We start from the raw sequence: 17,133 nt of genomic DNA, 5'->3' as shown, positions 1-17,133 counted from the left end.
CTACGGAGCACAGCGAGGGCCACGCTTTCAAAATGGGTAGAAGTAATCGAAATATAAAATCAATCGGTTTGCCAATTTCTTTATAATTCTTTACAATTTTATATGTCGTCTGCAATCTATTTCAATTTTAGATGGTTTAAATTTGCAATTTGGTTGAGAGGTAAATAACAAAATTGTTAATCCTTTGAAGAAGAATTGTGACTCTTACTATCCACCATACCTGGATTTTTAAAAAGTAGTTACGTTTTAGTTATTTTTAGAACTTTGTTTAAGAAATTTATCCAAAATAGGCAGTTGAATAAAAACTCATTTGTTGTTTTATGACAATAATTTTCTGTGAAATGTTGCTAACTTGACCTTGTATATGTATATAGCTTTGTATTTATTCAACTTAAGGTAGTGCATATCCTTCCTAACTTTAGATTGAGATTTTGTAAATTAGTGTAAAAATGTATTGGTTTTAAACCAAAATATGAATAAAGCACACAAATATTGAATGTCAAAAATGTGTTTATGTTATTCTATCCGTCTTTAGCTTTAAAATGATATATAGTTTGACCATATTGTACCACATTGAATGAAGAAAAACCAAAGCGAATTTTTAATGAATTTTACCCCCCCCCCCCCCCCCATGAACCTTAAGTTATAAGCACTCTTATGTTTCGTGCAATATCGCCTTATTTCGTACATATCCGTCACTCCGAACGTTATCGGGATATGTGCGGAAAACTACGAATATTCGATAAATACGCTATGAAATACAAATGTAGGACCCGCAAGCTAAATAAACAACTGAAGCAACGTTGAAGAGAATGATTGCATAGCATTGAACAAGTCTGTAGATGAAATCAAGACATTACAGAGAAAATAAATTTCTATGATGATTGAGACCGCCATTTGTGAAAAATAAATTCAACAGACGCTATAACATTGAAAAGACTAATAGATGTTACTTAGAAATAACAAAAAGGATAAGAACGTATCGAGTTAAGATGAATTACAATATTTACCTGTTTTGTCGAGTTTTCAATTAGCAAATCGGTGTGACTGTGTCAAAATGTGGATTAATTCAAAGTAAGTGCTGTGAACTGGGCAGAGTTAATGTTTTTTCCACGATATGGTAAATAAATAAATGCGATTTTTGTTATCGGTGTTAAGTATTAAGACACATTTTTTTGGATATTAGGTATTTAAGTACCTACTGATTTTTCTAATAAATTTTACAAACACAATGTCTTACCGCATGTTGGGTTCCTCAGTTTTGCAATAGCTTGCATCAGCCGTTTGATGTGACCTAGAAGTGAATTATTTGACATTTATGATTACGAAATAACACACAATGACGGACAAATTTTGAGAAAATATACAGATACGATTAGTGAGATATATATTGTAAATTTGACGAACACACACCACCAGTCATATCGGGAGACAAGTATAAAGTGTGCGTATTTGTTTCTTGTGAGATTTGCCTAGTTGACGGTATACATTATCAAGTCGTTAGTCAATAAACAAGCGTATCAAATCTAATGTGTTAACACGTACTTAACGCATGTACTTATGGCATTTACGGACCATATGTTTGATTCCAAATTATTTGTGGAGGAAATTTGTTCATGCCAAACTACGCACAAACCACACGACCGAGTATGGAAGTGACCACACGTACCCACGATAATTTATTTGACATATGTACGTACCTATTTTGGTGATTTTCAGCTTCGTTTCTATGTCTTTTTGAGAGAAGGACTTCAGTATCTGGAAAATTGAAATAAATGGGCCAATGACCTTTTTACGCAACCTCTATACAAATACAACATGGTTTTATTACTCATACGTGTCGCTACTTTCTTCAAATCAAGTAACATTAAAAATATTATGTGATTTTATTCGTGCGGACTCCATTCGTCATCTGAGGACGTTATAGAGTACACGTGATGCTAGTAATGTAATACTAATCCTTGGAGGCAAAAACGTGTGCCTTACCACACGTGATGCTAGTGATGTACTACTAATCCTTGGAGGCAAAAACGTGTGCATTACCACACGTGATGCTAGTAATGTACTACTAATCCTGGGAGGCAAACACGTGTGCCTTACCACACGTGATGCTAGTAATGTACTACTAATCCTTGGAGGCAAAAACGTGTGCCTTACCACACGTGATGCTAGTAATGTAGTACTAATCCTTGGAGGCAAAAACGTGTGCCTTACCACACGTGATGCTTGTAATGTACTACTAATCCTTGGAGGCAAAAACGTGTGCCTTACCACACGTGATGCTAGTAATGTACTACTAATCCTTGGAGGCAAAAACGTGTGCCTTACCACACGTGATGCTAGTAATGTACTACTAATCCTTGGAGGCAAAAACGTGTGCCTTACCACACGTGATGCTAGTAATGTACTACTAATCCTTGGAGGCAAAAACGTGTGCCTTACCACACGTGATGCTAGTAATGTACTACTAATCCTTGGAGGCAAAAACGTGTGCCTTACCACAGTGTTGCATATTACAAAGATCGTGATTATGTCATGGATACTGTATGATAGTGTATGATACTACACCGTGTAAAGCATTCCATTACACACGAAACATACCTCAATATCTTTAGAGGACTGAATGTGCTCTTGTTTGAAGTTGGTCTTGTACATTACCAGGCCAATTTTCGTCAACCAACTTTTGACGTCTTTCTGTAATGGCAATTGCATTTTTTAAATTCAGCGCGTGGCATACCGTATAATTGGTAAGGATTTTGGAATAAGAATTGTTATTAAATGTCCATTGATAGTTATTAAAACATCAATAAGCACGTACCAAAGAGCACGGACATCCGTTTAATCTTATGGTTGGATAGTAAATATTGTCAATTTAAAATAGCACATCAGCGCGATTGCTACGTTTGATCGATGTATCCTAATGCCAACTTCAACAGTAAGTGTTTAACAAATCAATTAAACGTCGCAATCATGCTTTGCATATGAATATGATTTTCGATACCGGTACATCCGCAACAATCTCGTAGTTTGGGAGTTTCTTTATTTTCTCCATCAGGTAGCGTTTCTGTCCCGACCCTTTTGATCAGAAACATGAGGGTACTTTTTATTCCGTTCTTTTTAAATATTAAAATGTAGCATAGCATATACGCGATTAACCTTATTTTTCGTAATGAATAACATATGAATATTTGTTTTCTTATATTTCCCGTTGTTTGCGTTCCTTGTGGATCTTAGATACGGAGACTTATTTACACTTTTGTAAAGTTATAACATTAGGAAAAGAATTATTGAGATTAATTAAAGAGCAAAAACTCAGCAAAATACAATAACAGTTTTAGCTCGGTTTGTAAAAGCTTATATGATATTAAACTATATAGGGTGACACGTAAAAATCGGTCATAAAACGGTACCGATAATTGTTAATATAGAGTTTATTTTCATTGTACGATAACATAATGGGAGACGTGACCAGAACAATAAAGAGCGGAAAACCGCTCAAAATCTCATTAAATTTTAAAATTTATACACATGTACACTTACATTTGAAAACAAAATGTTCTGAAACGATCATAGAAAATCTATATAAGTGAACGACTTTGAGTTTATTTTACATGTGCATTTGCCTAATCAAAAGTCGAAAACACATTTTTAACGTCTGAATCTGTGTCTTTTCATAAACACTGTTTGATACAAATGAAAATTTCAGTGTCACGAAACAAAGAGTATTGCTAATGCTTACTTTTGATACCCATATCTGTAAGCTCTGTGTCTGTCATTTTGCTGATGAAGATGGTGTTCTCAAATCCGTATTCTTTAAACTTTTGAACCACGATGTCCTGAAATGATAATGTAAATAGTCCATAAAAATACTAAGTTTATTCAGCGGCAGCTTTATAACGTTAAGGTCTTCCTCGGAATAATTATTACCAGCAACATAAAAAGCATTATCACAATCGTTTTTTTTCTTTTTTACAATTATCACTAATATTAATAGCAACCATGTCATTTTCACCGTAAACGTTATCACAATTGTCTTCGTAATTACTTATAAAATAATGATCACCCTCAGCAACACTACCAACAACATTAATTGTTGTCAGGTTTTTCACGAAAAATGTTAACATAATAATCGTCAAATTGATCTTTAGTTCTTGGTTTTACATAACTGACAAGCTTAACCCATTTATGCCTAGTGGACTCTCCCATCCTTCTAAATTGGATCGATTTATTTCCAAAATTAGGAATGTCTATTATATTTATTTCTATATTTAAAATATTTCTTACAGAAATTCCTTTAAGTAAACAGGGCAACCCTGATGAGACGCCGCACCATGCGGCGTCTCATCTGGGTCTACGCTGTTTGCCAATGCCCTTTTTCTAGACGCTAGGCATAAATTGGTTAAACACTTCATATAGCAAAGCACAGGGTCCTAAGATGGAGAGTGCTGGTGTCAATGCCAATTTTCACAGAACTAAAGTCATGTGTCGGACCCCATCCCTTAGTCATTTATCTACCCAAGATCATAATTATATGATTTCGTGACCAGAACAACACATAAGATAGAGGCAAATGCTACATGCATTTACAATCATTCACATACGCAATCTTAAAATTATTTTTATTATTAACATCGAACACTAAAAAATATAAACATGTACATTCACTTACGTATGCATCAAAGTCAGGCGTCAGCCATTCTTCCACCTTTACACCTTCCTCATTGTTTATCTTGTCGTCGTCCTCTTCCGTATCCGAGAAGCTTTCACGGGCATCATCTACCTCGTCTACAAACAATATTTAAACCGCGCTCTTGGATAACGGGGCTTAATACATATGCGTATAAAGTTGTCCCAGATTAACCCGTGCAGTTCGCACAGGCTATTCAGGGACGACACTCTCCGCTTTTATGGAATTTTTCGTCTAAAGGAAGTCTCTGTTAAACGAAAATCAGGTCAAGACGGAAAGTGTCGTTTCTGATTAGCCTATGCGGACTGCACAGGCTTATCTGGGTCAACAGTTTGGGGATAAAACACGTTTTCGAGGGCATGATCATCTGCAGGCGCTCGAAAAATCCGTTCCTGCCTGAGTGCGCGCGGTCGAAGAATCCGTTCCTGCCTGAGTGCGCGCGGTCGAAGAATCCGTTCCTGCCTGAGTGCGCGCGGTCGAAGAATCCGTTCCTGCCTGAGTGCGCGCGGTCGAAGAATCCGTTCCTGCCTGAGTGCGCGCGGTCGAAGAATCCGTTCCTGTCTGAGTGCGCGCGGTCGAAGAATCCGTTCCTGCTTGAGTGCGCGCGGTCGAACAATCCGCTCCTGCCTGAGTGCGCAGCAGGAACGGATTTTGAGAGCGCCCGCAGATGATCATGTCCGAGAAAATGTGTATTTTCGCTATTATTGCATAAACAAATCACACATACCAAAATGAATTAAAATAACATTAAAAACAATATGTCTTGTTCATTCGACATCGACAAAATAATTCGATTATTTCATATGACGTCATACAGTTCAAGATTGTGTTTTTCATATGCCCCACTCGGTCATCATCAGAAATGACGAGGCTTTACCTTCGGATACTAAGGCAGTTTTCGATTTAAAACGTGTTTCAACAGTGGATTAATGCAAAGGTGAAATGCAGCCGGGAAAAGTAAGAAATGAGGAATTATTTTGGAATTTACTGGTCGTGACTGATAAATATATCGTAGAATAAGTCATTGTTTTCATACCGGAGGTTTCTTTCGTACAAGTTAATCTTATTTCGTTCCAACTAAATTTTCTAAAAATTAACACTGCCAACATATTGTCCCTGAAATATTTCAAGCATACAGCAGGAACGTTGACGGTACATGAACACTTACATTTACAGCATAGTCTTTTGAAATTGTTGAGTCAATAACTTAACTTCATGGACGTCGCCAATAAATAAAGCTGTTGTCAAGAGAGTGCAGATGGTATAATTTGAAAAGTGGATTGAATTAGTCATTGCCTTTATCCTTGAATTCATGAGGAAATTGGTGCTTAGTTCCCCATTTATGCTTGGAAAGTCGTCGAAGGCTGGAGTTATTAACAAAGTTCATATTAACTTCATTGAATCCAATGAAAAATGGGCAGTTACTGCGAGTGGACCAGTTTATGGATATGACAAACACATAACAAGCCCTCCTTTGACCAAGTTTCCGCACCCCGCCAGAGGGCATTATAGATAGAGTTTATGCAATAATATAAGCACATGCATAAAACTCCGTTTTCCCAGATTGAAGCGCATTTGTTTGGAAATTTCGCAGTATTGAACAGTTTGCCCCGAACTTTTTAACCCGAGACTCGTGATCTCGACTTAATTATTTTCAAATAAAGTATTTCTTCACCAGAAAAACATTTACTCTGTTACTCTATTCACCGCTATAAAAGCTTTATAAATACTGTCCTTCGTTTAGTTTAACTAACCATATGCTTCATGAATGCTCGGCAGCCCGGCTTCAGATGTGTTCAACGTTCTGAAATTAGTTTATAATTAAGACGTATACAATGGACAATTTGTGTTCCTAAATCTAGTAATTGTATCATTTTAATTATTTTATAACCGTATGAAAAATATTAATATACAGACGAGTACGTATATAATCATTCTAAAAAATGTATAAAGAAATGTTAAACTAAAATAATATATAAACCACGTGATTTGATTTACATGAACATTCCATTATATCGTCCTAAAATGTTTCATAAATGTGTCGCAATACTGAATACGAAACAGGCAGTCAATCTCAAACATGTATTGAATAGTTGTTGCGCACGGGTTCAAAGCGAAACCTCTAAAGTACTTACATGATTCAGTATTGATGTATTTATATACATTATTACGAGTAACACTATGTTGTGGGTTTAAGTTTATATTCCGATATCTTTCTACATTTATTTAAGTCCGAATGAACTTTTTTTTCAAAAGGAGACTAGTGTAAATTATTTGAAAAAAAGTCTTGATTTTTACTTGCAAAAGTTGTCTTAAAGTGATATTATAGGCATCTCACAGTTTATAGGTGTCTATCGCAACCGTTGTTTATTTTTGGTGTTTTCACTTCATATACACTTGTATTTGTTAATTCAGCATCAACATACTAAAACAATATCCCGGAAAAAGAAAAATAATGCATTTGAATATTAAACGTACTTTCGTTTTACAACTGATCATGCATGTACGACGTGAACCTAAATTTAGTTTTAGAGCAGATTCGTTCATACGACACAATGTTGTTTTACGGATCATTTCGGCTTAAAGGACTGGGTGAGTCACGTAAGAATATCGCATATAAAATATATTTTATAAACAACTGGTAGCAAGATGAGTTGCAGATAATTGTTAAGTAACCACATTTTAACTAACTCGTTTGACCTGTTAATTCTTTCAGCTCAACTCAACAGAGAAAAATGCACATAATATCACTTTAATTGCCTTATGAACAAGTTGCACTTTAACGGCCAGTACCTGCCTGTAAGGCGAAGGCGTTTTTTTTGCTTTGTTCCAAAATGAAACCCGTAAACATATTGCATGGCGATTTATTTAAGAGATGATTTTTTGTATAATCAGAAAGGAACTGTATTTTTATATTTGGGAGTAAACATGAACGAACTCATCATAAAGAGATCATCTGGGCATTTCAACGGTTTTGTATCTTTTGTCCTTTGCATTCTGAAACGTAGTATAACAATATTTTGTCAAACTAATTTGTCCATCAGTCATGTGTGAGATTATTTTATAATGTAGTATTTACACAATTCTAATTAAATTGAAACAAAGTAATTGCAGTTAAGATTCGAACGTATAATGAGTCTAGAAAAAAAATGGTGGAATAAATAAAATAGCAAACAAAGCAAAAAAATTATCTTTTAGTTAACTGACGGACTTTTGGTTGAGATGTTATGCAAACTTAGACCTTCAAGCTATTTTTTTTCATCATTAATTTGAAGAACACATCGCTTTAGAATGTTTTCCAATACTTTTGATACCTCGCTGTCTTGGCGTCGGTATTGGTTTCCGACGATTCAATCACGGATCCGCTGCGCGACATCGGCTTCCGAACACCCGCCTCCGTTTGGCACTCTACTGACCTCGTCTCACGACGAGTGAAACAACAGCTAAACACAAATGGACTTTTATACAAGCTTGATTTACAGTATGAAAGATATCTAAAAGATAAACATGTCTGAATGTAATAAATATCATATGCGTATTTACACATATCATTGTTGCATATTTCTAGAAAAATTACACGGTATTACGCTTGCATCATATTAATTTTCATTTTGAACGCGAAAATAAAGTATGCATCTTGTTAATAATTTCCTGATATCACGATAAAGGTCACTTACATATGTTTTGTGAGTGAATGTCTTATTTGTATAAGTAGAGCTTAAGAACAATATGAATCATAAGATATTAATAAAAACAAATATTCAGTTTTTACCTGATAGGACGATAACATATTCACGTAAGCCGGTATTAAAAGTTGATAATAGCACACATTTTTTAGACTTATGGTACCCATAATAAAAGAAGCTTTTCTTAAAACACACTTCGTAAAGGTTCTTTTAAGATGTAATTAAATTGCCAAACTAAGGTGGGTAAACTCAAACCAACACTGCGTGTCACTTCTCAATCCGAAAACACTGACTACACAATTTTTAACACTATTCAACACCTAAACTACGGTGGGTGAACTCACAAGAACACCTCCTTGAACATTGCTGTCAGTCGGTCCTGCCAGTTCCGGTGTGCCACGCGCACTGAGTGCTCTTTAACCTCTCGAGTTCCTAAACAGAAACATCTCGACAAATACGTTTTCAAAATGTATCAAAACTGTTTCTACACGAAACCAGAGTTTTTTTCGTATATCGCACTGTACTACGATACATTTAGACCAACAACGAAAACATTTATTTCTCTCATGCCATTTACCCCAAAATGAATGAAGGAAGGAGTTTTTTTACAATTGTAACAACGCCAATTTCCAAGTTCAGTCTTTGATTTAAATATACAAAAGGCAGTTATTAAAAATTATAAAAACATATTAGTATTCATCAAATTTATAAATGCTAGTTAAGCGCTCTTAGAACAACAGGTCTCTAATGTTGAAAGCCCAGGAACGCCTTCTAGGAATTTTATTATTGTTATAAAAGTTTCCTTGATATCTTATCTTGGCATTTGTAGTAATTTTCCCAAGTATTGTATTCATTTTGTATAGTATTAAATATATATAAAGTGCAGACGACCTTATTCGCATTTTACAATACTTGAGTTTATAATAGAATTACCGCCTAACGTATTTCTGTTTAAGGCCTTTCAATAATTTCGCAATATGCAGTGACCCGAATGCTCCCCTATAATTACAAGGATCATTCCCGCTTTGAAGATTGGCGCAATAATACGTTCACTCGAAGAGTCGAACCTCCGTCTAGAATTTCATTAAAAAGCTTATGCAAAATATGCTATCTTTCTTCGTAATTATTTTAAACTGTTGCTAATAATAGGAAGTAATAACGCTCTAACAAAAATGGTGGGATAAAAGCGTGAACAGAGACTAGACGAAAATATTATATTTTAACGAAGATTCCGTAAGACAAATGATAATGCTGACATATTGTTTAAGCAACATCAGACGTCTTTTTAAAATGTGTTTGATATTTTTCCAAAGCAAAATCAATATTTGCTAGGCGAAATTAGAAATCACATTAGATAAAACCAACGCTTCGCTGAAGTACAAGCTCGACTATAACCCCAGAACATTCTGGCGACTGGTGAAGGGTAAAAACGGCTTAAATTAAAGACATACTGCATAAAAAAAAACATTTTTGTAAGCAAAGAGAGTCCAATCATATGCAGTATATACGCATAAAACAGACATGCGCGGGCGTTGATTCTTAAATTGATACATTTTTCCATACCTCAAGAAATTTGAGTGCTGTTGTAAGTACTGTAGATCAATTATATATATTGGTATATATATTTAACATAACGGGCAGATATTTGATTTGATTACAACTACAGTCAAAACTGAGAACAGCGGTCAGTCAATGGAAATGACCAAAGTGGCCGTTGTCTACAGGTGACCGTTGTCGTCTGATCACAAATTTTAGATGGTTGTTTTTAGTATTGCTGCGTCGTTACCCCACCCAGTCGTTTGCATACAGTGTAAAAAAGGCTCATTGCTGATAACTCATGCATAATAACATACTTAACTTGCGTTGAATAATACAGAATAATATCTTATAAATTGATTTAATTCCATATTGTTATAACTAATTCAGTGATTTTATCAACGATAGTATAATTGTATAACGTACCGTTCACCCAATAGTAACGGTAACCACTGCGAATAGTTTGGCTATAACACTTATTATTTTTACATACCCCAAGATTGGTCGGTGATGTTACAGATGCTGTAGATCATGAGGATCAGATAGTCGGCGGGGATGCAGAGAAAGAACCAAACACCGTGCAGGAGACAGTAGAACTCGCTCGGGTGCATCATGCCAGTCAGCAGGAATATGCCGACCATGATGGCAAGGTACAGAGTGGTAAGAGATATTGGGAATGATGGGTGGATCACTGAAATATGTGTGCACGGAGTTTGCAACAGAAACTCGATATATACATAACTAGTACTATTTAAGGACCATTTAATATCACATACAACGCACGGTGGAAAGATTGTTTTTTGTGTAAGTTTTTATTTATTTTCGCTCACGTATATTGACCAAATTCTGCGTTTTAAAGAGATATTCTTATTTACGTGTACGTCTACGCCAATCAACGCTTTTGTTAAAATAGGGCGATGTATTAAATTAACCGTAACGCAATGTTTTTTATCTACCCTACTTACACGCTGCATCGCTCGCCTTTGAGATTTCTTTGGCAACCTGAACAGCGGTTCCCACCATCACCGCAGCCATGATGATGGCGTACACGAATGTTAACAATTTCGCCGTCTGCGATTAAAATAAATAGTTAATGATTAACTATGTGATCATGATCGCAAACGAATCAGTATTGGATAGTATCGTTTAAAAGACTTACAACAATAATTTCCTGAAAGTCAACGGTTGTTTGCGAAGTTAATATTAAGTTATGGAACGAAAGAAAACGAATATAAAAAGTTGAAGAATTAATATTAATTTTGTTGTTTAATTAAGTTTTTACAGCATTTTTGTAACATATGCTATATTTCTGGATTGTGATTGGTCATTTTGATACTCGTTTTCACAAAATATAGTACCATATTTCCATAAACATGTATACTAATTGCCGTCCCTCTGACCGAGCTTACGCCATCAATAAATGGATACATTCAATATTTGTTTAGTTATATGTTCATGTAAGTTCCTAACCTTAATCTCCATTTTCGAAAAATCATTAAACGTACGAGAGCGTATATCACTGTCACTATCAACTGTATAATTACTACCGCCGAAGAACTGATAAAAGAGTATTTGACGACTTTAATATATTAACATATATATGGGCCGTGCTCTGTGAAAAGTGGGTTCAATGCATGTGCGTCGCAGTCCGCACAGGCTAATCAGGGACGACACTTTCCGCTTTTATTGTATTTTTCGTTTAAATATAGTCTCTTCTTAGCAAAAATCCATTTTAGGTGGAAAGTGTCGTCCCTGATAAGCCTGTGCGGACTGCATAGGTTAATATGTGACGACACTTTTCGCACGTGCATTAAACACCCTTTTCACAGAGCGCGGCCCATATTAAGATACGTTACTAACATTGAGCTGCGTTTTCGATGACGTCGTAAGACAAATAACGGCGTATAGCACCGTCACTATCAGCTGTAGTATCACGGTCGTCGTAGGGTTTACATTACATGCATACGTCAAACCGCCTGAGACAAAACACGTTTTTATTGTATTCATATGATATTGTTGTGTGTCTTTCATTGTTAATAATATTTTTTTGAAGAGAAACACAGTTTTATGTTGCATAGTGCTTTCATCAACACTTGGTTTATTTCTTGTGTATTCATTTTCATGTAAAGATATAACCCGAAAACAAAAATATCCCCTATTTAGTTCGCACGGCATATCAATGACGCCATTTTTGAATCATGGATACTTCATCATAACATAAACACGTTCTTGATATACAATACGTATTCTAACTTCAATAATTTCCACTGTAAAATACAACATACTGGATATTAATTATGCATTTCGCAGAATGAATTCCGTTTCTGTACTAAACGCTGTAATGCGTTATCGAAAAACACTGTACATCCCGGGTGACCTTGGAACACCACTGTCACACGAAAAGACACTATACGTCATACGAAGTTTTCATGCGCGTCTTTTTGTATTTGTTTGTCTGAGTTGTTATTGTACCGAAGTCGAAAAAATCGTTGATTTCAATTGTATTTTCTAGTTATTTTATCGTACATAGGTATTATAATAAATAAAATATTGCAATACTATGGTGTTACTGCCTATTTATCGCATGCGTTAATAGTGTTATAATGTATTCCACGAGCGCCAACGGAAAACCACAGTCATGTTATATTCTCTACATATATGTATCAATTAGTGTACATAAACACGCGTGAATCTGCATTTTTTGCAGCTCTTCGACCGCGAAAATTGCAACACAAATTGTACACAGCACGATTTAAGGTTACTTTATTGTACTGTTACCTGTGACCATGAGAATGATGGAGCTGGGTCTAATCAGAGTGGCGAAAAGGAGCACAGCTAGATATAGCAGGAACACGACGGAAACTCGGGGATTCAGTCTCGAGACTAAAAAGGAATTGTAGTATTTTTCGAATCTCAAACAACTTTTCTTACCGACCAGTTTTATGGCGTTTTACCAACTCTTGTACTTTTACAAGGTACACTTCACTGTAACTTTTCGTCGCTATTTAACAATACGTTATACATATTTTCGCCGTGGTTCAGACGTTCTAGCGACCAACATGCAAATTCGTTGTCAGTGAATTTTACCGGTAACTACTTTATGTGTCCGTAGTATTGTTACTTTTGTGTAACGTCTTTTTACCACTGACTACTTAGTTGGACTCAAATATTGATCGCTTGTGATAAGCAACAACTTATTTTTTGTTGATACTGAAAGCAAAAACTTACTTTGTGTTGATATTTAATGTTATTATACTTAAATATATGTAGTTGTGTGTTTATTACAATGGTTTATGGTGTTTTAATTTCGTTGGATATTCATTGAACTTCTTTCTTGACTGCAACTCTTTCGTTTTGGAACGCTCGGCTGTTCTAATGTTGTCTGATGTTAAATAAGGGACAGTTTACGTGCGCAAGATTTTATAAGGTTTAAACAGAAATACTCTCTTAGTTACGATAGCGTTTTACGAACTTACTTGTGCTCCACTCTTTCACCAGCAACATGAGGTTGGCCAACGTGGAGGCGATCCAACGGCGACGCTGTTTGAAAAATGTATCGAAGTCTTCCGGGCAATGCGTACTATTTTCTGCGGCTGCGCAGTACTCGATTCTCCATCCACTCTGCAACTGCGAATAAAAGCGATCATTTGATACTTTCCATTTTATGATAATATATTATGTGATATAATGGGCATTTTTCACGAGCTGAAAAAAATTAACAGGTCAAAAGAGTTAGTTAAAATGTGGTTACTGACCAATTGTCTGCAACTCATCTTGCTACCAGTTGTTTATAAAAATATATTTTATATTCGATTTCTTACGTGACTCACCAAGTCCTCTAAGCCCAAATGATCCGTAAAACAACATTGTGTCTTTGTGTCGTATAAACGAATCTGCACTAAAACTTAATTTAGGTTCACATCGTACATGCATGATCAGTTGTCAAATGAAAGTACGGTTGATATTCAAATGCATTATTTTTCTCTTTCCGGGATATTGTTTTAGTATGTTGATGCTGCATTAACAAATATAAGTGTATATAAAGTGAAAACACCAAAAATAAACAACAGTTGCGATATACACCTTTATACTGTTAGATGCCCATAATATCACTTTAAAAAATATGTATTTCCTGAATAAACATGCTTTTAAACTCACATGTCATCAAAGGTAAATCATTTGTTAAGAAATATACGGGAAAGTCAATGTGCGTGAAATGGGAGGCGGAAAACGACAACGGGCGAGGCATGGTATGGTATTGCGCAAGAGGGGGGGGGGGGGTTAGAGGTAGGGTAAGGGTTAGTGTTAGGGGTCGGGTTAGGGTTTGGGTTAGCCTAAGCCCAACCCTAACCCGACCCATAACTGTAACTCTTACCCTAACCCTTTTTGGGGTTATCACCCCTTACCATGCCTCGCCCGTTGTAGTTTTCCGCCTCCCGCGTGAAATAGTATGAAGATTTTGCTCCCGTATCATACATTCCATAGGTTGATTCAATTTTTATCAACAAATATTCAGTTTTGATGAACCGGATAATGCCCAAAACATGATTGCGAAACATTGTTAATTATCTCAATTTAGTGCTATAAACGTGTGATCATAGTGTGACAGTCCAAAATCCACACTCGTGGGGTCCATTTGTCTACTTAACTAAAACTATTGATGTCTCATATTTTCGTTTATAATGAATGTGTTAAATAATAACTGATAATAAGTATCAAGTCAACGTAATTGTACCATGAGTGTGCAGAACCACATATCCTCCCCCATGTCTTTGATCAGGAAGTCAAACGCGCGTTCCACGTTCGTGGCGTACTCGGGTAGGATGTCACGGATAGCGCTGCAACGGTAGACGCTGAAACATCCGGGTGAACATAGAACCGAACCGATCACCTGTTCGGCTGCCTAGAAACAAACGTTCTGATTAAACGTCAAATCTGAACATGCGCATTAAAGTTATTACATTCGGATATACCCATGCGCATTTTACGATATGAGACTCGTACACTATGCATACCGATATTGGAGACCAGGTCCTAAAATGGCAGGCTAATGCGCCTGATTATGTTATTCCCAGTGTCTACGCATGCGGGGAATGCTTATTTATCAAGAGATTTAACATCTTTGCAGAAATAAAACAACAACCATATTCAGTCAGTTTTCCACATTGAAAGCACGAACTTCAAGGCGGTATCAGTATAGATGTATTACTTCTAATATAATGTTCTTGCTTTCAAGGTATGATATGTCACATAAACTATTGCATATATATAACGTGTTCTTCACCTTTTGGATCAAGTGACCAATGGCGTACTCGAACACCTGATACCAGACGAGGGGGCCGCTTCATAGCGGACGGGTGCGCGCGCACACCGCCCCCACACTCGGGTCACGTGTCATCAGGTCAAGCAGCGCTTCCATAGAGTTTACATTGAAGCGGACATCTGCGTCGGTGGTGAGAATGAAACATTCTTCCTCAGAACCTGGCGGCATTCGAACCAGATAGTACGATATTTAAATGTCACATTACACAGGGGCGCTACGTGTATTCTAAGCACGAAAAATACAGGCCTAAAGCAATCTTTATGGGGTTACAAAAGTAACGTCTTGTATAGTATCAAAACAAATAATATATACAATGAAAACTGCGATTGTCTCTTAAAGGTGATATTTTGCTGAAACTGCCCTGGAAGAGCTAGGAGTTTAGATCTTCCGCATGCGCAGGTGTATTTATTTAATATTTTCAAACGGTAATTTACTCCAAACTCAATCTATGTTCGCCAATAAGTGATCCGGCTAGTCAATATGTCAATTTCTCGTTTTTTTCAAGTATGGCTCCATTTATAAGCCCCAAATACTGCCGTTCTTTGGTTTGGTAAACATTGATAGGTGTATAAGTCAAAGCGTGATTGGTCACTTACATTCCTCCTGTTTCAGAATGAAGTCCAGCACGTATGACATGTACATCACTTGGCTCCATCGCTTCTTATTCTTCACCTGTGAAATGTTATCCACATTTTAAGTGCGTTGCAATCGTTTTTAGGTATTCAATTGTTGTTTTTAAACATACTTAATCTCTGCAACCATCGCCTCTTATTCTTCACCTGTGAAGTGTTTAATCACGTTTTAAAAGCGTTGCAATTGTTTTTAGGTATTCAATTGTTGGTTTTTAAAACATACTTAATCTCTGCGAAAAGTTTTTGCCTTATTTTGAAAAAAAGAGATAGTAAAATAGCCGTGAAGCTGTAAAACGATGATCATCAGCAACAGCATAACGAAGGACGTTAACACGACCACATTACTACGTGTTAACCTTACCTTGATGTTATCCTTGAGGTGTATTTTGAAGACCATATCTCGGTCCAGGTTGTTGGTGAGCTTGGTGTTAAGATTCCATGAAATGGACAATCCGTACAGTGTGCTCGTGCGCGTGCAAAACTGTGCTTTCACACCTGTGGCAAGTAATGTCGATGTTATGACTGATAGGATAACTCAAACGTTTTAAAAACATCACAAAACATTCAACTTTTGCTTTTGTGCTTCGCAGGGGAGTTCTGTTGCATAAAGCAATAGCACCGTCCGTCCGTCCTTTCGCCTTTCCCGTTTTTTGTGCAAAGCGTAACTCGATAGGAAAACATAGTATTGAAAAGATAGTGTGTAAAGGAGGTAATACTTCATATTTTGATGAAGGGGTTTAAGAGAAAATGTGCAATACAAGAACCATAACTTTATATCATGTATTTACAGACTATGGACAGTTTAACTCAATCAGTACTGAACGGATTTTATAGAATACAATAGCATATAAAACACAATATTTGTAATTTTAAAACGTCTTATCAGCAAAGAGAAAAGTGCAAGGTCCAAATAAATCTTCTTCGGAGTTTTACACTAACAGGAAATTTTGATTTCGGATATCGTACTCAAATTCATTACGTGATCACTTTTAAACTTTACACTTTGACTTTTTATGGAACAAGACCCATGATAATACGTGCCATCTTACCTAGTTCTTCTTCTGCCAGAGATATAAGCTGTAGAACGAATTCCGTTGGGTTAACGTCTTTCACGGCGCCATCGAAGAATATGTGCGACTCGAATTTCCATACACCGTCCGTCTGTGCGCGATGGATGCCGTTGATTGACTGCAGGAGTTGTCGCATTTCGTAGTCCGCCTACGCACGCAAATCATAATTCGAAGGAAAACGTATACTTAAAATATTGAC

General features: G+C 36.3%; 1 protein-coding gene across 6 annotated transcripts in view; it reads right to left on the bottom strand.

The window, feature by feature from the left end:
* LOC127852809 (chitin synthase chs-2-like) overlaps positions 1 to 17,133 on the bottom strand; it is a 179,381-nt gene that overhangs the window by 144,243 nt on the left and 18,005 nt on the right. The window lies entirely within an intron of this gene.

This window comes from Dreissena polymorpha, chromosome 12 (genome assembly GCF_020536995.1).
Source record: "Dreissena polymorpha isolate Duluth1 chromosome 12, UMN_Dpol_1.0, whole genome shotgun sequence".
Lineage (NCBI taxonomy): Eukaryota > Metazoa > Mollusca > Bivalvia > Myida > Dreissenidae > Dreissena > Dreissena polymorpha.
Note: the sequence above shows the minus strand (reverse complement) of the source record. Positions and strands in the feature narration are given on the sequence as shown.